Consider the following 22,620-nt stretch of genomic DNA (forward strand, 5'->3'; position numbering starts at 1 on the left):
AAGATTTCCGGTCCCCCACCAACTCCCCCCTATGACACTGGATCCGGTCTGGATTCAAAATAAAGCATCTGAGTTACGAGATCCTTCTAAATATGAAATTTCATTAAGATCCAATCACTCCTTCGTAAGTTAAAAATACCTCATTTTTTTCTAATTTTTCAGAATTACCCCCCCCCCACCCCCAAAGAGAGTGGATCCGTTCCGGTTGTATCAATCAGGTATCTAGGATTTGTGCTTTTTTTTCCCACCAAGTTTCATCCCGACCCCTCCACTCTAAGCGTTTTCCAAGATTTTAGGCTTCCCCCTCCAACTCCCCCCAATGTTACCGGATCCGGTCGCAATTTGAAATAAGTGCTCTGAGACACGATATCTTTACAAATATCAAATTTTATTAAGATCCGATCACCCGTTCGTAAGTTAAAAATACCTTATTTTTTCTAATTTTTCCCAATTAACCGCTCCCCCCTACACCCCCACCCCAAACGGTTCAATCGGAGACACGACTATTTCTAATTTAATCTGGTCTGGTCCCTGATACGCCTGCCAAATTTCATCGTCCTAGCTTATCTTGAAGTGCCTAAACTAGCAAAACCACTACAGACAGACAGACCAAAAAAATTTGCGATCGCTATAGTCACTTGGTAAATATCAAGTGCCATAAAAACGGGTAATAAACTAAAAAAAAAAAAAAACAACAAACTAAAAAATCAACAAGCTAACAAACTAAAAAAAAAACAGCAAAACATTAATTACTAAAAAAGAAAAAAAAATCCGAAAACGTCAACTCCACATGTTTTGCTGTTGTTTTTGTTTTTAGTTCGTCGTCTTTGCTTTATTTGAATTAAATAAAAAAATTTCTCTTAAATTGTCGTTGATTAAGAAAATAAAGTTAAAAACAAACAAATAAAATCAACAGACAGCTTATTTTACTATTTTTAATTACTAATTTACAAGAATCGTTTTCAAGAACCATACGTGAAAAAGGCTCTATTCCAACAAAAGGAGCGCTCTGTAGTGACTAAAAAAAACACATTTGTGCTTGTAATTTTTGGCAATTTTTTTTTTTCTAAGAAACCTGTTTATGCCCGATTAATGCTGAAAAATATAGACAATCGAATTAGAATTTTATCGGATCAAATGACAGAAATTAGCCAATTCTGATTCAGATATAAACAACCATATTGTCAAATCTGGCCTCATAGACCACTGCTTAAACTACTCATAGATTACTGCTTAAACATTTCAACCCAGTTTATTCTTTCATATTGAAATTTGGTTATAACATTCCCTCTCCCCCCCCCATTCAAATGTTTTATAAAAGGTTTAATAGATCACCATCTTACTCTATTCACATAGTTCAATAATACTTAATATTATTTTCATAATATTTAATAATTAATTAAATAATATTTAATATTATTGCAAATTCAATAATATTTTCAGCCTCCCTGTCCCTGAAAGGATAATCAATTTGAGAATCTGTTGACAATGACTATTTGATATGTCATTGACTATTTAAACTATTTTCATTGATACATAATCAATATATTTCTTCTTCGTAGTTGCATTGTAAACTGATGTCATTGACTAACTATCTTCATTGATAAAAAAAAGAAAAAAAGGAAAAAGAAAAAAAAAGGAAAAAGAAAAGAAAAGAAAGAAAAATCAAAAAGAAAAGAAACTTCCAACAACCACTTTGAACTGTGATGTGATAAAAACCCATGATAAAAAATTCTAAATGAATTAACACATTTGTAATAGCACTGCAATACAAATTTAAAAAGAATTACTTCCTCCTTGATGGTTCTGTAGCTGTCGGAGGGGGAGGTGGACCTCTAGCTTCAAGCTCTTCGAGATAGGACATAATCATTTCAGTTCTCTCTTCAGCAACTGGCTACAGGACATGATACCTTTTGTCTTTTTTAAGAATGTCGATTATATCTCGTAGGTGTTGCTCGGACTCTTTTACCGAAGTCATTGATTTGTGATTAATTATCTTTGATTCCTAAAAAAAAACTTTCTTCAAATCTCATTTTCCTACATGTCATTACTAAGAGCCTCACACGTTTTATTTATATCGTTTTTAGGAGGAGCCCTTGTTGAATTTTGAAGAATGAAACAATGTTAAAATCTATGTTTTTCGTAAAAAAAAAAAATACAGGTTGTAAAAATTAAAGTTATTGCAGCTGTGATTACTTAGAAGATGCACTTACATTGGGGCCTCCAAATCCCAAATTTATTGGAACCCCTTTTTTGAATTATGAATCAATTTTAGCATTCCCTCCCCCCAAAAAATATCAAGTGTCCGTGCCTGAGTAAGGATGAATAATTTGAATAAGGGCAAAACCGAAATGCCTATGATTATCATGGAACAGCTAGCACATCAATCAAAACGCTTAGCTTAATTTATAACACATTACACAACTTATTAAATTATATACTTAACTAAATATTTAACTAATAACTTATACTTATTAACTTATAACACAAAGCTTAATTTAAATTTTTCAACTTTTTATAATTTTACAATTGATTTAAATTTATGAGGTAAACCAAAATTTAATAATAAAAAACGATTACATTGTTGAAGTTTAACCAGTTAAATGATTTTAACCGTATGAAACTAGGTCGTACTGAAACTAGACCCCAGCAAAAAAAAAAAAAAAAAAAAAAAAAAAAAAAAAAAAAAAAAAAAAAAAAAAAAAAAAAAAAAAAAAAAAAGAAAAAAGAGAGAGAGAAACTGATATTCCAATATCAGGACAAAAAAAAAAAAAAAAAACGATATGAAAACCATGGAAAACACACAAAGTTGAAAGCCAAAGGAATCGGCAATATCATTTTCAAGTCTATATTGGCTTGTGTTAACTTGTCGTTCACACATAAGAAGTTATTAGTACGTTGAACTAATAATAGCCACCCCCCTACCACGTTCTAGTAAAAAAAAAAATAAATAAAATAAAATAAAATAAACGTAGTTGCAACAGGGTCACAACAGAGACTTAAAGAATTATAACTATTAACAAAACAGAAACAAAAAAAGTAGCAAATTTTTCGCAAGCCATGGCTAATTGGAGAAAAAGCCAAGAAAGATAGTCTGAGTGAGAGGAATGTAAAAATGATATCATTTTCACTTGTTGATAGGTACTCTATCATACATCCATCCATGCTAGGGCGGAACTAAGGTAGATAGTGATAGAACTAAGGGATAATCAAGATATTTGGGTTGACTCATGACGGACTTGTATGCAAAACGGGGGACTGAATTTGCCTGGACTCACAGGCGAACAAGTGACAAGCCTAATAGGCTTCCCTACTTGAATTCTTAGGCAGGCTAATCAAAATTTTCTAATTCTTTTCTGTTTCCAAGACCAGAAATACTAATGCCTCAAAATTTACAACCGTAGACAATGGATTATCGTGTTCTAAATTAAATTACACAGACAAAGAACTGCTTCTACTAATATTAAACAAAAAAAAACAACATTTTTTTTAACTGAAAGTAAAGAGCGACATTAAAACTTAGTCGCTCTAAAAGTTTGACTCTTTGTCACAGCTGTACTTTTTAAAACAATAAACAACTTTACCGTAAAGAGCGAGGCGTCGAGGAAGGGACAGCTTCTTTCGTATACGAAATGATTCCTGTTCCTTTTTAAGTTTTAATGTTGCTCCTTGCTTTCAGTTAAAACATAACTTTTATTTGTTTTATAAAAAAGAGAAGGAGACTTGTCATCATTTCAAGCTGGTTTTATAAACTCCTATACATTTGTCTCCGCAAAAAAACTTACTGCTAAGACGAACCGAATAATAATTCCTGAGTCAGCACAAAAACACAATTACGGCAAATTTTTCTTACGAGACAGTTTTTTTTGACATGTCGTTTAGCTTCTGGTAACCTCCGGTACCAAAAAATTCAAGCGTGTCTGGGCCCTGCGAATGAAAAGTTTTGCTAATTTCAAATATAGACAGAAAGATAATTTTTTGTTTTTCTTAGAAAAGGAGGTAGGAGGAACTGTTTTGCATTAAAGCAGCATAAAACAAAACACACATAAGAATTAACAAAAGATTAAAAACCATTTCATTCTATTCAACTGCTTCCCATTCTTTCTGCTAAAAAAATGACCCAAAAAGTGTCAATATTGGTGATATATCGCATTTTATAACGGCATTACCAAGACGAATTTTAGTAAAGCTCGTAGATAAAAAAAAAAACCCTTAAACAGCTCTCTATGGTGCTCCAGTGAAAAAAGGGGGACAAAACTCTTCTTCCCACGCAGAAAAGTGTTTTTCCTCTTAGTTCAAGCAGGGGGGGGGGCTGTAATTCTAAATAATTTGTAATTCTCAATAACTGTACTTCTCAATAAAATAAATTTTTTTGTGCAATAACTTTATTAAAAATATTAATCGAAACAATAGTTATAATACTTGAATCAGCTTTAACTGCTCAACCAGCTTCAATCAATACAATCTCAGTACAATCTTAATATACTCAGTACAATACAATAGTCAATCATACAATCTTGATAAGCTATGCAGAGAGACCCGCAATGTTTTTGTCAAAAAATGTACATAGCCTTTCTTTCCACTCTCCGGAAGCTGAAAGGCAGCTTTCACATTTTGTTCTTTGATGGCAAGGAAGTGAAGCAGACCTTTTGCCGACGATGAACTCCTTAAAGGTTATAAAACCTTTAGAATCCTGATCATAGGCTTTAAATATTTGCATAAGGCAAGGGCTATTGCCATGTATTTTCAAGTAAGAAGCCAAATCTTGAAGTCTAATAACCCCATCCTTTTTATTTGCAATCTTGGCGAAGCTATCTAGGTCTGCCTCCAGGTCTTTTCTATCAAATCCATATTTGGATCTTAAGTTGGCCACTCCTATCAAGCCCGATTCACTTGGCAATTCCAATTTGGTTGCTTTCATCATAAGTTGACAATCTTCAAAGGAATAATCGACAATGGGTACTTCAAGGCATTTGGCCATTTCAGAGCGTACATTAGAGGCAAACATTTTCGGTTCTCTTTTCTCTTCATCTGACGGAACATATGGAGGTAAAAATTCGATTTCAGCATAAGTAACAAACTGGGTCATAGTGTACAATACAGTCTTCCATGCTTCAGGTCCATCCCAAGTCCAAGTTGGAGTGTCAAGCCTATTAGGATACCTAATGCACACAGGTTGTACAGCAACTCCAGGATAAAATGCACCAGGCTTGAAAGTGATTAGAGATTTCCCGTTTGAACAGGTTCCCTCAGGAAATATCAAAGTCTGTTACCAGGAATCCTCAGATGTTGCTCGACGCACCATCTCTTGAATCGTTTTTAATCAAGAATTGGGATCTTCTCTATCCACATATATTGGCTGAGTAAAATTGACCAATTTTCCAAAAAACGGCAATTTCTTCACTTCTTCTTTTGCAACAATGGAAGGTGACCCTAGGAAGAAAACTACAAGCGAATCATAAACCGACGAATGTGGTGCCAGTACCAGAATGGGTGCTTCTCTTGCCATCGCTTGTCTCCCTTTTACTCTTACTCTGAAACCAGAACAATAAAAGAGCCCAACCATTATTTTAGATACAATGGCTCGCAGCGTTCGTCTCCATCCTTGCATAGGCTTTGATTTTAGTTCTTCCTCAGTTGTACCCAAAAGCCCAATAGAAGCAATCGAATAAGATGTAACTAGGCAAGTGGCAACACCAATCACTCTCAGAGGAATAAGGACAATAGACGAGATACACATCTTCATTTTATCATAGATAGAAAGATTTATTCTATGTCTAAAGGGGTTTGTATCAAGTTTGACCTGACCTACATCACATTTGCTTACGTTAACAGTACTGCATGAGGCTGCGGTCTTCAAAAAAGATTTTACGCTCTTGCAAATAGAGGCTGCACTCTTGCAAACAGGACCCAGATTTTTCCAGCATTTTTTCTCTTCGGGTTCTTCTTTACGTGTGTAACTATGGTCTTCGTTCTTTTCTATTTCGACAACAGTTGGATTTGGTTCACTCTCCTGGTTGCCTTCAGAGCTCTGTGCTTCTTCACCTTCTATTGAACATTCAGCTGTTTTGCATTCCATGTATTTTTTAATAGCCCAACAAGCTGATATTCCAGCAACTGAGACTGGAATCCCAATAACAATGGTTTTAAAAATGAACATGTTTTAAGTTAGCGATACTTTATTCAAATGATTGAGATTGTTGGTTCAGTTTTCCTTATATTAAGAAAATGACGTCATGGTGTCCAATTGTTATGATGTTTATAGAAAGCATGACGTCATGTTGTCTAAACTGCATTGACGCTTTTATAATTTGGAAAAGATTCCCAATAAATATGACGTCACACATACGGTGTTGATATAGTGCGTGCAAAAGAAGAAATAAGATTTACGATGTCAAAATATACTCGGGATATATTTTATAAAAAAAGACGAGCTTTTTTATTTTTTTTTTTTTATGTGCTCTCCAACTGAAGTAAATTGGAATCAAAATTGACTCTTTAGTCAATGAGCGTTTTCATCATTAAATGCAGGTGTTCAGAAGTACAGTCAGTTACTAGTTAACAAGAATCATCTTCAAGAACCATACGTGAAAAAGGCTCTTATCCAACAGAAGGAGTGCTCTGTAGTGACTAAAAAAAAAACAAAAAAAAAACACATTTGTGCTTGTAATTTTTGGCAATTGTAACTTTTAAAATGGGTGCTGACTTATATTTCTGGCTCCTAAAAGGAATTTCGTTTTAGTGAAAATTGGCCTATTAACAACTTTTTTTTGCTTAATGTCGTTAATGTAAATCATATACACATATAATGTAACCAACAAACTATGAGCTCCGCAAGAACCAGTTACAGTGCACACACTGGACTGCCGACAGGAAATGGCATGCGGAAAACCATAATACTCCTCCCAGGAAGACAAAAAATTCAAAAGAAATGAAAATTTTCGAGTTATTTGAAAAAATTGGATGCTTTTCTTGCACAAAAACAAACAGTTTTTCTATGATAGTTTATGTAACTGAAATTGACGAGGTTGGAAGAGCCAAGAGCTCATATGGTATGAGCTATTGCAAAATTCTAAGAATCTATAGATTGACTTAATAGGAAAATCAGAGGCTTAATGTCGGACGGGATTTAAAATAAGAGCTCTGAGGTACGCGGCCCTTCTAAATATCAAAATTCATTAAGATCCGATCACCCACTCTTAAGTAAAAAATACCTCTTTTTTCTAATTTTTCCTCTCCCTTCGGCCCCCTAGATGTTCGAATCGGGGAAAACGACTTTATCAAGTCAATTTGTGCAGGTCCCTGACACGCCTACCAATTTCCATCGTCCTAGCACGTCCAGAATCATCGAACTCGCCAAAGCACTGGACCCCCCTAACCCCCCCCCCCCCAAAGACGACGAATCCAGTCCGGTTACGTCAATCACGTATCTAAGATATTTGCTTATTCTACCCACCAAGTTTCATCCCGATCTCTCCACTCTAATCGTTTTCCGAGATTTCCTGTTTACCCCTCAACCCCCCCCCCTAATATCACCAGATCTGTCGGAATTGAAAATCAGAGCTCTGAGACATCAGTTCCTTCTAAATATCGAATTTCATTAAGATCCGGTTACCTGTTCTTAAGTTAAAAATACCTCAGTTTTTCAAATTTTTCTGAATTAACTTCCCCCAGCTCCCCCAAAGAGAGCGGATTCAGTCAATCGCGGGCTATGTCAATCACGTATCTAGGACTTGTGCTTATTCTTCCCACCAAGTTTAATCCCGATCTCGCCACTCTAAGCGTTTCCCAAGATTTCCAGTTTCCCAGTCCAACTCCCCTAATATCACCAGATACGGTCGGGATTTAAAATAAGAGCTCTGAGACACGAGGTTCTTCTAAATATCAATTTTCATTAAGATCCGATCACCTATTCGTAAGTTAAAAGTACCTCATTTTTTTCAATTCATCCTCTCCCTCCAGCCACCCCCCCAGATGGTTGAATCGGTGAAATTACTGTTATCATGTCAATTTGTGCAGGTCCCTGACACGCCTACCAATTTTCATCGTCCTAACACGTCCAGAAGCACCGAACTCACCAAAGCACTGGAAATCCTCCCCCTCAACTCCCCCAGATAGAGCGGATCCGTTCAAATTATGTCAATCACCTATTTAGAGCTTGTGCTTATTCTTCCCATCAAGTTTCATCCCGACCTTTCCGCTCTAAGCGTTTTCCAAGATTTTCGGTTTCCAAGATTTCTGTTTACCCCCTCCAGCCCCCTATGTCCCCGGATCCGATTCAAATTGCAAATGGAGCATCCGAGACATACGATTTTTCTATATATCAAGTTTCATTAAGATCCGATCACCCATTCGTAAGATAAGGATACCTCAATTTTCAACTTTTCCAAGATTTCCAATTTAACCCTCGAATTCCCCCCACTGTCACCGGATAGGGTCGAGATTTAAAATAATGGCACTGAAGCATAAGATCCTTCTAAATATCAAACTCATTAAAGTCGACCACCCGTTCGTAAGTTACAAATACCTCATTTTTCTAACTTTTCCGAATACCCCCCCCCCCCCAAACTCCCCAAAAGAGCACAGATCCATTCCGGTTATGTCAGTCACGTATCTTGGACTTGTACGTATTACTCCCACCGAGTTTCATCATGATCTCTTCACTCTAAGCGTTTTCCAAGATTTCCGGTCCCCCACCAACTCCCCCCTATGACACTGGATCCGGTCTGGATTCAAAATAAAGCATCTGAGTTACGAGATCCTTCTAAATATGAAATTTCATTAAGATCCAATCACTCCTTCGTAAGTTAAAAATACCTCATTTTTTTCTAATTTTTCAGAATTACCCCCCCAACCCCCCCCCCCCAAAGAGAGCGGATCCGTTCCGGTTGTATCAATCAGGTATCTAGGATTTGTACTTATTTTTCCCACAAAGTTTCATCCCGACCACTCCACTCTAAGCGTTTTCCAAGATTTTAGGCTTCCCCCTCCAACTCCCCCCAATGTTACCGGATCCGGTCGCAATTTGAAAAAAGTGCTCTGAGACACGATATCTTTACAAATATCAAATTTCATTAAGATCCGATCACCCGTTCGTAAGTTAAAAATACCTAATTTTTTCTAATTTTTCCCAATTAACCGCTCCCCCCCCACACCCCCACCCCAAACGATTCAATCGGAGACACGACTATTTCTAATTTAATCTGGTCTGGTCCCTGATACGCCTGCCAAATTTCATCGTCCTAGCTTATCTTGAAGTGCCTAAACTAGCAAAACCAGGACAGACAGACAAACTGACCGAAAAAATTTGCGATTGCTATATGTCACTTGGTAAATATCAAGTGCCATAAAAACGGGTAATAAACTAAAAAAAAAAACAAACAACAAACTAAAAAATCAACAAGCTAACAAACTAAAAAAAAAAAAAAAAAAAAACAGCAAAACATTAATTACTAAAAAAGAAAAAAAAAATCCGAAAACGTCAACTCCACATGTTTTGTTGTTGTTTTTGTTTTTAGTTCGTCGTCTTTGCTTTATTTGAATTGAATAAAAAAAATTCTCTTAAATTGTCGTTGATTAAGAAAATAAAGTTAATAACAAACAAATAAAATCAACAGACAGCTTATTTTACTATTTTTAATTACTAATTTACAAGAATCGTTTTCAAGAACCATACGTGAAAAAGGCTCTTATCCAACAAAAGGAGCGCTCTGTAGTGACTAAAAAAAAACACATTTGTGCTTGTAATTTTTGGCAATTGTAACTTTTAAAATGGGTGCTGACTTATATTTCTTGCTCCTAAAAGGAATTTCGTTTTGGTGACAATTGGCCTATTAACAACTTTTTTTTGCTAAATGTCGTTAATGTAATCATATACACATATAAAGTAATCAAACAACTATGAAACAAAATTGAGAAAACAAACTATGAAAAAATTGGATGCTTTTCTTGCGCAAAAACAAACGGTATGATGGTTTATGTAACTGAAATTGTCTCAATAAAGGACAACAATTGAAATATTAGAATCGTTTTATCGTTTCTTAGAACACCCTTCTTTGCCATTTACGAAAATTTATGAGTAACAAGAAGAACAAGTAACAACAGTAACAACAAAACATTTTACGAAAATTTATGAGTGACTAAAATGAAACAAGAGCTTATATGGTACTTGTGACGAGGTCGGAAGAGCCAAGAGCTCATATGGTATGAGCTCTTGCAAATTTCTAAGGATCAATAGATTGACTTAATAGGAAAATCAGAGGCTTAATGCCGGACGGGATTTTAAATAAGAGCTCTGAGGTACGAGGTCCTTCGAAATATCAAAATTCATTAAGATCAGATCACCCACTCTTAAGTTAAAAATACCTCGTTTTTTCTAATTTTTCCTCTCCCTTAGGCCCCCCAGATGGTCGAATCGGTGAAAACAACTTTATCAAGTCAATTTGTGCAGGTCCCTGACACGCCTACCAATTTTCATCGTCCTAGCACGTCCAGAAGCACCGAACTCACCAAAGCAATGGAAATCCTCCTCCCCCAAATAGAGCGGATCCGTTCAAATTATGTCAATCACGTATTTAGAGCTTGTGCTTATTCTTCCCATCAAGTTTCATCCCGATCTCTCCACTCTAAGCGTTTTCCAAGATTTTCAGTTCCCATGATTTTTGTTTCCCCCCTCAAACCCCCTATGTCCCCGGATCCCATTCAAACTGAAAATGGAGCATCCGAGACATATGATTTTTCTATATATCAAGTTTCATTAAGATCCGATCAGCCATTCGTAAGATAAAGATACCTCAATTTTCACGTTTTCCAAGATTTCCAATTTCCCCCTCCAATTCCCCCCACTGTCACCGGATCAGGTCGAGATTTAAAATAAGAGCGGTGAAGTACAAGATCCTTCTAAATATCAAATTTCATTAAGGTCTGACCACCCGTTCGTAAGTTACAAATACCTCATTTTTTCTATTTTTTCCGAATACCGCCCCCCCCAAACTTCAGAATTACCCCCCCCCCCCCAAAGAGAGCGGATCCGTTCCGGTTGTATCAATTACGGATCTAGGATTTGTGCTTATTTTTCCCACCAAGTTTCATCCCGACTCCTCCACTCTGAGCGTTTTCCAAGATTTTAGGCTTCCTCCTCCAACTCCCCCCAATGTTACCGGATCCGGTCGCAATTTGAAATAAGTGCTCTGAGACACGATGTCCTTATAAATGTCAAGTTTCATTAAGATCCGATCACCCGTTCGTAAGTTAAAAATACCTTATTTTTTCTAATTTTTCCCAATTAACCGCTCCCCCCCACTCCTCCACCCCAAATGGTTCAATCGGAGAAACGAATATTTCTAATTTAATCTGGTCTGGTCCCTGATACGCCTGCCAAATTTTATTGTCCTGGCTTATCTTGAAGTGCCTAAACTAGCAAAACTGAGACAGACAGACAGACAGACCGAAAGAATTTGCGATCGCTATGTGTCACTTGGTAAATACCAAGTGCCATAAAAACGGGTAATAAAATAAAAAAAAAGCAAAACATTAATTACTAAAAAAAACTGAAAACGTCAACTCCACATGTTTTGCTGTTGTTTTTGTTTTTAGTTCGTCGTCATTGCTTTATTTGAATTAAATACAAAATTTTCTCTTAAATTGTCGTTGATTAAGAAAATAAAGTTAATAACAAACAAATAAAATCAACTGACATCTTATATATATATATTTCGAAGACAAATATGCCATATTTTAAGACATGACTTTAGGGTATTTTTTTTATTTACTCTCTACCTCTCTTTATTTACTCTCTTGGCTACTCTACCCTTTTGTGTATATTTTAAGACATGACTTTAGGGTATTTTTTGTATTTATATTCAAAAAATGGTCTGCCAAGCTAATACCTAAAACAGACATTTTGACAGTTACTCTAGAAAACAATTAACAAATCTTCAGCCTTTCTAAGTGCCTATGTATCAGAGCAACACTTGATCGCTTTCACTACTTTGGTTTCCAATATTCTACGATCATAGTTCTCAGACTCATCTTCCTATCTTTTCTCCAACCTTTTTTTTTTACTACGAAAGAATATCTTGTACCCTGGCTACTCTACCCTTTTGTGTATATCCTCATTCAATCCACGATCTTTATGAGCAATTAAATAAATAAAAAAGTTTTTTTTAAAAGGAAGTAAGGAGCTACATTAAAACTCAAAACGAACAGAAATTACTCGGTATATGAAAGGGACTGTTCCCTCTTCAATACCTGCTCTTTGCGCTAAAGTTTGACTCTTTCTCTCAAATTTACTTTTTAAAACAGTAAAAAACTTTAGCGTAAAGAGCGAGGCATTGAGGAGGGAACAGCCCCTTTCATATACGGAGAAATTTCTATTACTCCGTATATGAAATTACTTTTTAATGTAACTCCTCCGTATTACTTTTAATGTAACTCGTTACTTTTAGTGAACAAAAAATTGTTTTTTTTTTATTTATTTCTGAACGTTTTTGAATTAATGCATGTTTTGATTCTGGCTCTCCGCACATGAATACTTAAAACGAAATTTGCATATTATTATTTCTTTTATTTAATGGCTTTCTCTTAGTTTTGATCGGATGAATTTGATAAAAAAAAAAGGTGGGAGAGGAGGCCTAGTTGCCCTGCAATCTTTTGGCTACTTAAAAAGGCAATTAGAACTTTTAATTTTTTTACGAACGTTTTTATTATTAAACTAACGTAACTAACGAATTAACTTACGCAACGAACTTCTATATTCGTATATTTTTATAACGTATATGAGGTGTTTTCTTTACATTAAAGCTTAAATTTCGTCTTGATTCTTTAAGAATGACCCCTGAATCACAAAGGCCGTAGAATAAATAGTTGAAATTACTAAAAATACTTTAGCGTAAAGAGCAGGTATTTCGGAGGAGATGAACACCACATATGCGCAATAATTTTTTTTCGTTTTAAGTTTTAATGCTGCTCCTTACTTTCAGTTGAATTTTATTTTCATATTTATTTTTTCATTGTTTTTTTTGTTTTAAATAATACTAGAAAATACTGCGCCCCCTTCAAGGAAATTTTCTTCTCCCATGACAAGTTCCTCCATGGAAAGATTCTTCCACGTAACTACCTCCCCAACCAAGAAAAAAAAATCCCCTTGAAAACATCTGTACACTTGCAGCCCCTTCCCCGGGGACTATGAGGGAGTGAGCCGTCCCCAAAGACATAGCTATTCGGTTTTTTGATTATGCCGAACAAAATGGCTATCTCAAAACTTTGATTCGTTGACTCTGGGAAAAAACTGAGCGTGGGAGGGGGCCTAGGTGCCTTCCAATTTGTTTGGTCACTTAAAAGGGGACTGGAACTCTTAATTTCCGTTATAACTAGCCCTCACACGACATTCTAGGACCACTAGGTCGATATGATCACTCCCGAGGAAAAAGAAATAAATAAATACAAAATAAATAAACACGCATCCGTGACGTGTTTTCTGGCAAAAAATACGAAATTCCACACTTTGTAGAAAGGAGATTGAAACTTCTACAGTAGGGTTCTCTGATACGCTGAATGCGATGGTGTGATTCTTGTTCAAGATACAATGACTTTTAGGGGGCGTTTTCCCCTATTTTCCAAAATAAGGCAAATTTTCTCAGGCTCGTAACTTTTGATACGTAAGACTAAATTTGATGAAACTTAAGACTAAATTTGATCAAACACTAATTTGTGTTGATGCATGAAACACTAATTTGCGTTAACGAATCAAACACTAATTTATGTCGATACATCAAACACTAATTAGTGTGAATGTATCAAATACTAATTTGTGTTGATGCATCAAACACTAATTTGCGTTAACGAATCAAACACTAATTTATGTCGATACATCAAACACTAATTAGTGTGAATGAATCAAATACTAATTTGTGTTGATGCATCAAACACTAATTTCCTCCCAACTGTTCGCACTATACTGCCATAAATTAAGCAAGCAAGTTCATAAACTAAGCAAGTTCAAGTTCCTTTTATTGCTAATATACTTCCATTTATAAACAAAAATATCCCAAAGGGCTCAATGGCCCTTTACTTGGGGAAAAAATATAAATAAATATTAAGTATATTCACACTTATATATTTAAGATATATTTGAATTCTACTCACCAATCCCCACCAGAGTAAGACATCAAGGAACCAAAATTCACAACATCTAATTTAAAAAATACATCTTTTTAAATATTTAATAAATATAAATATCTGATCAATGTTATAATTTTTTTTTATTTATTTTTTTCAATAAAACTTTCTTTAACAGTTTCTTGAAGGAGGATAGGGTACAGGACCGTCGAGTCCCAACAGGAATGGAGTTCCAGGCATCCCCGACAGAACCTATCATACCAAAGTCCGAGTCCGGGTATGACACTTTGCAAGCGTCATAGAGATTCCCAGCTCATAAAGTTTAGCCTCATAATTTCAGCAGAATAACGGTCGGAAGTTCAATGATTAAATTAAAGTCGTGATTAAGTGAACTGATGGAACTCGAAAATCCCATGTTAAAATTGAAAATTTATATTTAAAAAGTACTCAAGTATTCATTGGCGGAAGATAACGCTTTTAATATCTGGCCGTAGCTTCTTGAAGATGCTACAAAACGTTTGCTAGGAGTCTGCTTTATTTCCTCTAATTGCTTAGAAATCTTAGAAAATGTCTAGCTCTTTTTCACAAGTGAAAAAGAGCAATATCCCTATAAAGGATATTGCTTTTAGAACAAAATCGGTACTATCATGAGGGTCATACCCTCAAAAATTCTAAATGAATAAACACAATTGTAATAGTACTGCAATACAAATTTAAAAATAATTACTTCCTCCTTGATGGTTCTGTAGCTGTCGGAGGGGGAGGTGGACCTCTAGCTTCAAGCTCTTCGAGATAGGACATAATCATTTCAGTTCTCTCTTCAGCAACTGGCTCCAGGACATGATACCTTTGTCTTTTTCAAAAATGTCGATTATATCTCGTAGGTGTTGCTCGGACTCTTTTACCGAAGTCACTGATTTGTGATTAATCATCTTTGATTCCTAAAAAAAAAACTTTCTTCAAAATCTCATTTTCCTACATCTCATTACTAAGAGCCTCACACGTTTTATTTATCTCATTTCTAGGAGGAGCCCTTGTTGAATTTTGATGAATGAAACAATGTTTAAATCTATGTTTTTCGTTAAAAAGAAAAAAAAATACAGTTTGTAAAAATTAAAGTTATTGCAGCTGTGATTACTTAGAAGATGCACTTACATTGGGGCCTCCAAATCCCAAATTTATTGGCACCCCTTTTTTGAATTATGAATCAATTTTAGCATTCCCTCCCCCCAAAAAATATCAAGTGTCCGTGCCTGAGTAAGGAAATATTGAATAATTTGATTAAGGGCAAAACCGAAATGCCTATGATTATCATGGAACAGATAGCACATCAATCAAAACACTTAGCTTAATTTATAACACATTACACAACTTATTAACTTATATACTTAACTATATATTTAACTAAAGTAAAACAGTTCAAAATAGGGATGATACCTTTTTATTGACAGTGAAATATAAAATTATTTAACTGGATATTTCGAACACATATACAGTGTTCATCATCAGCAGTAAAACTAAAAGACATGAATAAAAATAAACAGAATTTATACCTAATAAACTAATTACATATAGTTTATTGCTCTTATTTTTTTCAATGCAACAGCCGAGGCAAATCTCTTTGACCTTTTCGGTTCCGGTTCATTAGATTTAACTGACGTATTACGTGGACAGAGGTCGAACAAGTAAATGGTTTACCTATGGGGGCCCCTTTAAGTCCTTTATTAGCAAATTGTTTTGTAGAAAATATTGAAACAATAGCGTTAGATTCATATTTTTTAAAACATAAATTTTGAAGGAGATATATGGATGACATAATTTCAGTATGGAATTATGGGGTGGAGGAATTAAAAAGTTTTTTAGAACATCTTAATTTTGGGGAGGGGATTTAAAATTTACAATAGAATTAGAAGAGGATAATAAACTTCCTTTTCTGGATGTCCTTCTTTTAAAAAATGAAAATAGTCTGGATTTTAAGATTTACAGAAAACCTACTAACAATAACAGATTTTTGTCATTTTCCTCCGGTCATGCCCGCCAAGTAAAAATTGGTTTAATCATATCTTTAACTGACCGCATTTTTAGAATTTGTTCTCCAAAATTCATTGAGGAGGAATTATTATTGCTAAAAGACATTTTAATAAGTAACCATTATCCGGGTTGGTTAGTTGACCAGACTTTTTCGAAAAGAAGGAAAAAATTTCTAGAATGTTCTGACGATATTCTGGAAACAACAGAAAAGAAAGATATTTTTTGTTCTCTACCATATGTTCCAGGTTTGAGTGAAAAACTTAAAAGAATTTTACAAAATAATGGCTTAAAGGTAGCTTTAAGAGGTAGTAATACTTTGGCAAGTTTTTTAAATTCTGGAAAGGATCGGACTTCCGTAGAGCAACAAAGTGGGGTTTATAAAATTCCATGTACTTGTGGAAGCTCTTATGTGGGACGTACTAACCAGAATTTAAGAACGAGATTGCTACAACATCATAATTCCATTTCATCGTCTTTAAAGCAAAATACCAAACCTGAAGATTTCACGTCGGCCCTCGCGGAGCATATCTTTAATTTTCCAAATCATTTTATTTTGTTTGAAAATGTTTCTTTGATTTCTAGGGACCAAGGTTTAAAGCAAACTTTCAGGGAAACAATCGAAATTAAAAAAAATTCTATTCAAGAATAATTCCATAAACAGAGATACAGGTGAATTTGGATTGAACTCAATTTATGATAATTTACTGAGGTCAAATAAAGTAAATATCACTTCACCTAAGAGCTATGACCTCTGTCCACGTAATACGTCAGTTAAATCTAATGAACCGGAACCGAAAAGGTCAAGGAGATTTGCCTCGGCTGTTGCATTGAAAAAAATAAGAGCAATAAACTATATGTAATTAGTTTATTAGGTATAAATTCTGTTTATTTTTATTCATGTCTTTTAGTTTTACTGCTGATGATGAACACTGTATATGTGTTCGAAATATCCAGTTAAATAATTTTATATTTCACTGTCAATAAAAAGGTATCATCCCTATTTTGAACTGTTTTACTTTCGTCATGGAAAGGCAGTGTGGTCTTCGAAGTTATCTATATATTTAACTAATAACTTATAATTATTAACTTGTAACACAAAGCTTAATTTAAATTTTTCAACTTTTTAAAATTTTAATTTGAATTACTAAGTATAGCATTATCAGGAAGAACTAGATTAATTCTAGACAAGCTTAATTTAAAATCATCAGTGCTGTATTATCCAGAAAAACAAGAATCAGATTCAATAGGAGCCTTAAATACTCTAAATTACAATTTAGAATATTGATTACAATTGATTTAAATTTATGAGGTAAATGGTAATAACACAAACCAAATTTTAATAATAAAAAACGATTACATTGTTGAAGTTTAACCAGTTAAATGATTTTAACCATACGAAACTAGATCGTACTGAAACTAGACCCCAGCAAAAAAAAAAAAAAGAGACTGATACTCCAATGTCACGACAAAAAAAAAAAAAAAAAAAAAAAAAAAAAAAGAAAAGACATCAAAACCATGGAAAACACACAAAGTTGAAAGCCAAAAGAACCTGCAATATCATTTTCAAGTCTATATTGGCTTGTGTTAACTTGTCGTTCACACATAAGAAGTTATTAGTAAGTTGAACTAATAATAGCCACCCCCCTACCACGTTCTAGCGAAAAAAAAAAAAAAAAAAAAAAAAAAAACGTAGTTGCAACAGGGTCACAACAGAGACTTAAAGAATTATAACTATTAACAAAACAGAAACAAAAAAACGTAGCAAATTTTTCGCAAGCCATGGCTTATTGGAGAAAAAGCCAAGAAAGGTAGTCTGAGTGAGAGGAATGTAAAAATGATATCATTTTCACTTGTTGATAGGTACTCTATCATACATCCATCCATCCTAGGGCGGAACTAAGTTAGATAGTGATAGAAATAAGGGATTATCAAGATATTTGGGTTGACTCATGACGGACTTGTATGCAAAACGGGGGACTGAATTTGCCTGGACTCACAGGCGAACAAGTGACAAGCCTAATAGGCTTCCCCACTTGAATTCTTAGGCAGGCTATCATGTTTTAGGATTGAATCATGAAAGACAGGTACCCTGGAATCAGAGGCGATAACAGTAAAAAAAACTTACTTGTAAGAGCATTGTGAAGTCTTCCGTGGCTTGCGCCAATTTGTCTTTCATGTATTCATTGAATTCTTTCTCACATTTGCGTTCACTGCTGGAAAATTTCAGATATCATGGATCCTCTTTGATAAGCCTTTTGGCATCTTTCCAATCCGTATTTAAGTCTATTTCAGGAGTCTCGTCCAGCATTTCTCTAAATAATAACAGGTCAGTTAAGCCAGAAAACATTGTCAACCCTTTCGGCACGGTGGCGTAAATTCGCAAAATTTAGGGGGAGGGGGACGTGTTTTTTTCAGTATCTAGAAACTAGAAATAAATACTAGAAACAAGTGTCAAGGTCCTCTTCAATAACTTATAGCCCCCCCCCCCTTCCGAATACAAAAGTTACTAGGCCAGAAAAGAAAATGATGGCTAAGGTTTGATTTTTATCAAAATTGTTTAATTCTTTTCTGTTTCCAAGACCAGAAATACTAATGCCTCATAATCATAAAATCCGAAATTTAAACGAGAATTTCCCGAAACCATTCAGGTGATCTGGGGAAGGTAAACAGGAAGGGTGTGCGAAAGCAAAGGATGGATGGCCCCCAACCCCCCATTGCACTTCCTGGCTGAAGGGCCAAGAAACGGAGATCAGCACCGCCGGTACGGACTATAAAGTCTAATGCCGTATCCTTTACCTTTTACCTATTCAGGTGATCATGCGCTATTTCCACTCACTAGGTCGAAATTATAAAAGATTCACAAGAGTCCGAGGTTTAAAGTAGTTAATGTTTAACCCCTGTTATTATAGAGAGTTAACGCTACAAGTTGATTGTAGCATGACTCCAGTAAACGCGATAGTGATGACAACATTGTTGTTGTGCCCCTGATAGTGCTAGGGAAAGGTAAAGCCTATTACTGCAAATTTCAGTCACTAGTGTCCTCTCTAGTTTTGGAAACATTGGACGAAATGAATTCAGTAATTACTATGAAAATCAGGCCGGAGGAAAGTCAATTTTTTTGGTCGGCACGGATCATGGTGCAAGAAAAGATACCTTGAGGGGCAACCTCAAGTGGAAGCAACCCCCTCGTAACGACAATTTATAAGCAGCTAGCCACCGATAAAAAACACATCGAAATGTAAAAAAAAAATTGACGGTATAAAGCCGGTACAACCGGCGCGGTGGCAAACCACCGGTCAGTCTATATTTAGCCTCATGTATTTGCAGTGATTTGTTGATTGTTGTGTAAAAATAAGCTAACGTGCTAAGGAGCTTCGTGAAAGTCTAATAATATTGAGTTTTAACCAGAAAATATGTAAAATTCTATCTATACAATATATAAAATTAATTAAGTTCAATTTTATCTATTAAAGCTACGAGCATGAGAAAATGTTCTTGATTTTCAAAAAAGGAGCGAAAGACCCCAAAAAAGCAAAGTTACCTTAAATTAATATTGCGCCCTCGAATTTAGCATATCAGAGAACCCAACTGTAGAGTCAAGCTCCCATCTGTAAAAATCTGGAGATTTTGTATTGTTTTTTCGCGTGTCTGTTTTTTTTTTCCAAGAGGTAACCTTTAAGAACCAATGGGTCTAAAAGATTTAGAGAGGGCTCATTCAAACCGATATTAACAGTTCTTGTGTTCTTTTTAAGTGACCAAAGAAAAAAGAGGTACTAGTCCCTCTTACACGCTCTTTTACCCCCAAAGTCATCAGATAAAAATTTTGAGATAGCCATTTTGTTCAGTATAGTTGAAAGATCCAACAACCATGCCTCTGGGGGATGACATGATCCCCCAGCCTCTCGAGAATGGGCCGTAAGTTATAATTATCCCATTGTTTGCAAATTGCAAATTCTCCCATTGTTTGCGCATAGTTTTGTTATGGTGATGTATACAGAGGTTTTAAAGAAGACGGTGATATTTTCTTTAGGGGGAGGGTTTTCCATAGGGATAGTTTTTCTTGGGAAGGAGAGTTTTCGAGGCTGAACTTTCCATGAGAATTTCAAACGGAAGGAGTTTGTCATAACTCCTATAGGAAATTCTTTTACTTGTCTTAATTTCTCTTTGATGACGCGATTTTATATTTGAAGATGTTGCGGGGAAAATTTTTAATGTAGTTTGAATGTCTGGTTTTCTTTCCGTGGGGGGAAGAATTTTCAGCGAGTGAATTGTCTCCAGGGGAGCCTTTCCATGGGGGAATGGTGGTTTTCGAAAACAATTCTGCAGAGGGAAGGACTTCTGAGTTTTTTTTCAGAGAAAAGTCGGCTAGGAAAAATGTTCCTGGGAAAACTTCCCAGGGGTAATTTTTAGCGAGGATAAAATTGTCTGTAGGAATTTCCCAGGAGGGATTTTAGATGGAATGAACTATCCATGAAGAAATTTTTCGCAAGAGAGGTGGAATTTTCCATGGGGGGGTTTGATTTATCGACATCATTTCAAAAATGATCAGAACTTAAATAAGAACAAGTTTTATCAACTGAAAGTAAGGAGCAATATTAAAACTTAAAGCGAAATTAATAATTTCTTATACGAGGGGGATATAAGGTAATTTTTAACGCGGAATTTTATTTCAGATGCCAGGTGAGGCGTAAAACGCCCAGTCCCGCAGCAAGAAGAAGGTTGTATTTAGAAGGAAAGGGTAATATTTAACGCCAAATTTTATTTCAGATGCCAAGTGAGGCTCAAAACGCCCAGTCCCGCAGCAAGAAGAAGAAGGTTGTATTTAAAAGGAAAAGGTAATTTTAAACGCGAAATTTTATTTCATATGCCAGGTGAGGCTTAAAACGCCCAGTCCCGCAGCAAGAAGAAGGTTGTATTTACAAGGAAAGGGTAATTTTTAACGCCAAATTTTATTTCAGATGCCAGGTGAGGCTTAAAACGCCCAGTCCCGCAGCAAGAAGAAGAAGGTTCTATTTAAAAGGAAAAGGTAATTTTTATCGGAAAACTGATTTTTAGGTATCAAAACATTGTAAAGCACGATTAAAATATTATTTAAAGACTAGGGTTCTAATGGTTGTGTTATCCAAGGTACACTAGGAAACACCTGCATCTAAAGGATCTCAAATTATAGCCGCAGAAGTTTAAGTTTAGTGTAAAAAAAGGGGGCGAATGAGGGGTGTTAGGCACCTCATACTTATAAGAACTCTGAAAACGACGTTAAAAATAATACAAACTGGATATAAAAAGGTTATTCAAATGGAAGTACGTTAAGTACATTAAGTACATTGGAATTACAACGGAATCTACATTAAAAGTACTAAGTACTGAGCTAGTATTCAAGTAGATGCAAGTGCAGCATATATTCAGCTAGGTGAGACTGTCTACTGATTTAACTTATAGATATTATCAAATAATTACATATTTAATATTTTAAAAAATTAAACTGGAAAATCCTATTGTTTAAAACAACTATAAATTTCTCGTTTCTAATTTTAAATATGTAAAGAGGAATTTCTTCCTTTTTTAAAGAAAAAAATAATACATGCACCTTTGCTTAGAGCAATAGAGATATAGTAAAAACAAAAAGCAAATTTAAATCTTTTATTTCAAAAGATACCATTTTATCTTCTGACATAGTACAAAAGAACTATTCAATGTCGGACAGTGCATTAGAAAGCACAATAGAAAGCGGGTGAGGTAAGGCAAATAGGTAAGACATAATTATTTCTCCAATGCTATCCGGCTGATGGAAAGAAGGACACAAATATACTGCTTAAGATGTCCATAGTCATAAAAATGGTGGTTTATCTCCCCACCCCCCAAAAAACAAGAATTTTAAATATTTACACAATCAAAATGCCAAAAACATTTAATACTTTATGTCCATCATAATTTCATCCATCAACACAGGTATTTTCGAGACAAAGCCGTGTCTCGCTCTTGGGTGAGTCTGGGATACAGTAGGCTAATACAAGTAGCAGCAACCATTTTTTTTTATTATAATTTTTTTTTGCCAGGTTAATGCAAAAGAATGACATAAAAAATGAATTTTTTTTTTCTAAGAAACCTGTTTATGCCCGATTAATGCTGACAAATATAGACAATCGAATTAGAATTTTATCGGATCAAATGACAGAAATTAGCCAATTCTGATTCAGATATAAACAACCATATTGTCGAATCTGGCCTCATAGACCACTGCTTAAACTACTCATAGATTACTGCTTAAACATTTCAACCCAGTTTATTCTTTCATATTGAAATTTGGTTATAACATTCCCTCTCCCCCCCCCCCCATTCAAATGTTTTATAACAGGTTTAATAGATCACCATCTTACTCTATTCACATAGTTCAATAATACTTAATATTATTTTCATAATATTTAATAATTAATTAAAAAATATTTAATATTATTGCAAATTCAATAATAT

The 22,620-nt window shown here is 34.9% G+C and overlaps 1 protein-coding gene across 2 annotated transcripts in view; it reads right to left on the bottom strand.

Moving 5' to 3' along the window:
• Positions 1 to 1,739: 1,739 nt before the first annotated feature.
• The window catches only part of LOC136035658 (lysophosphatidylcholine acyltransferase-like), a 29,255-nt gene continuing 8,374 nt past the window's right edge, over positions 1,740 to 22,620 (bottom strand). Inside the window, exons 3-5 of one of the 2 annotated variants that reach the window (XM_065717565.1) lie at positions 18,275 to 18,461; positions 14,846 to 15,059; positions 1,740 to 2,005 (exon numbers count right to left, since the gene is read on the bottom strand). The gene's annotated coding sequence lies outside the window, so the exon portion shown is untranslated. The remainder of the gene's footprint in view (positions 2,006 to 14,845; positions 15,060 to 18,274; positions 18,462 to 22,620) is intronic. The other variant, XM_065717566.1, reaches the window with a different exon arrangement.

The sequence above is a fragment of the Artemia franciscana genome, chromosome 14, assembly GCF_032884065.1.
Source record: "Artemia franciscana chromosome 14, ASM3288406v1, whole genome shotgun sequence".
NCBI classification, from domain to species: domain Eukaryota; kingdom Metazoa; phylum Arthropoda; class Branchiopoda; order Anostraca; family Artemiidae; genus Artemia; species Artemia franciscana.